The 2,253-nt window shown below is 37.5% G+C and overlaps 1 protein-coding gene across 1 annotated transcript in view; it reads left to right on the top strand.

Annotated features, from left to right (window-relative positions):
* The window catches only part of MTDH (metadherin), a 38,572-nt gene that overhangs the window by 895 nt on the left and 35,424 nt on the right, over window positions 1-2,253 (top strand). The window lies entirely within an intron of this gene.

The raw sequence follows: 2,253 nt of genomic DNA, 5'->3' as shown, positions 1-2,253 counted from the left end.
ACGTCATGCTCAGTACATAAACTGGGGAAAGCTGGCCGGGGGGGCCGCTGCTCAGGGACTGGCTGGGCATCGGTCGGCAGGTGGTGAGTAATTGCATTGTGCATCACTTGCTTTGTATATTATTATTATTATTATTATTAATTTTATTTGAATTATTAAACTGTTTTTATCTCAACCCACAAGTTTTCTCACTTCTACTCTTCCAATTCTCTCCCCCATCCCACCGGGTGGGGGGGATTGAGCGAGCGGCTGCGTGGTGCTCAGTTGCCGACTGAGGTTAAACCACGACAGGTTTAAAGATGGTTGTGGAAAGGTATTATATAGGGTTTTTTTTACCGGAGTTGTGATAAAACAAGAAATGTTTGCAGGGACAAGACAAACATTAAAAAAAAAATTAAAATTAAGCTTTGTCTTAATTTTTTTTGGTTTTGTCATTATTTTCTCTTTTGTAATGTGTCATCCAAAAGTCTGCAGTGATCCTTGGGAAAATGACATGAGAAAGGTGTTTTATACTCAGTACTGCCAGAAAGAGTCCTTGGGGGAGCTTTGGCCAAATCTATTAAGACATTTAAGGATTAATATTAAAATAATACTAGTATTAAAATTAGTATGAAATAGAACGTTTGCTTTATTTGATGAGTACTGTCAGAGTAGTATGTACGTTCCCGCCATTTTTAATGAGTCACACAAACTTTCTTCAAAATATTTCAATTTGCTACAAATTGTACGCCTATTTATGGCTGTACCTCATTGTTCAGAATAAAAAGATATTTATTGGTCTCAGATTGCTTTACCAGCCGAATCAAACCGAAAGTGGCTGTTTTCAAGTGAGGATCTGCTACCTTTTTCCCCCCCCCACATAGATCAGTTTCCTACGACTGCTCGGCTATTCACGACGCTGCCACTCGGTGGTGCCACGGCGCTGCATTTAAAAAGCTTCAGCGGGTCTGAAATTCAATAACCTGTATTGCAGAATTCAGCCCCACCAGGTTCTTGCAGTGTTTTCTTTAAAATGAACAATATCTACTGTTCTGTTGCCTCGGTTAAAAAAAAAAATAATCCATTGTAGCTGAATGATGCTTTCAAATCGGTTAGGCATATTTTTTTCAGACAATGTATTTTGAACTAAAACTACACGATCACTGTCCCATCACCTGTGTCTATGTAGGGCAACGTCTTAAACAAAGAAACTACTTATAGAATAATTTATTTGACACGCTAGGGTGGCTGAGTTGTGGAACAAACAGTACAATGATAGTTAATATTTTCCAATAAATGTGTACGCTCTATGGTAAAGCTTAAAAGGCTTATAAAAAACCAAAGTATTATGACTTTGAATAAAAAAAGTTAATCTTCTAAAAGTATATGTCTACCAGTAAAAGGCTCTGCTGAGATTGTTGCTATCACTACTTCCAGCAATATCCTTCGTTCCAACTGAAGTCAATTAGAAAAGGAGCAATTGACTGCCTGGTGGTATCATAAAAAAAGTAGGACTTAGAAGCAATGTAGGAGTACTTTACTAAAAAACTTTGAGAACAATAAAAACATATGAATACTTGTTTGTGAAAGATATATTGACTTTACAAAATAAAGCAAAGTTATGAGTATATGAAAACAGCATAAGCTATCACTGTGCTGTTTAAACAAACAAATTTTATTTTACTGTATTTTAAATGTCAAGTATCCCATGCAGATTTCAATACACTAAACCCAGATATTTTTATAGCAGGCTATGAGACGAGAACATTTTTTATAAGTAGAATTGCAAATGGAAAGAATGGGACACATTACTTTCCAGCAATGCGCCACTGCAGAAGACTACAGTCACTGTAAAGCCACTCAACAGCACCGGCTCTGAGGTTCTGACGACTCAAATTCTGCAGAAACCCTGGATGCTGTGAGACCAGATTTCTGAAAAATTAAGACATGCATTTGGAGTCAAATTTTTTTAGACCTCATTTTTAAAGTATGTGGAGAGATGCATTTTTCTGAGCTCCCAACGACAAAACGACTCCCACCGTGATGCACGCAGCTGTATTTTACATAAAGCTATTTAATTCAATGTATTAAGCCAGTTTGCGGGAGTTAAGATCTTAGAAAATACGGCTCTTAGAAAATATCTACGTAGTTATATTATCTTGACTGGTATATTTAGAAAGAACTAAAAGCAGACCGATTTTCGACGACATTTTCAAATGCTTTCTCTGCAGAAGAGACGGCCTCGGAGGGGCCCTGATCCCGGCCTCCGGAGCC

The sequence above is a fragment of the Pygoscelis adeliae genome, unplaced genomic scaffold (genome assembly GCF_000699105.1).
Source record: "Pygoscelis adeliae isolate BGI_AS28 unplaced genomic scaffold, ASM69910v1 Scaffold145, whole genome shotgun sequence".
In the NCBI taxonomy this organism is placed as follows: Eukaryota; Metazoa; Chordata; class Aves; order Sphenisciformes; family Spheniscidae; genus Pygoscelis; species Pygoscelis adeliae.
Note: the sequence above shows the minus strand (reverse complement) of the source record. Positions and strands in the feature narration are given on the sequence as shown.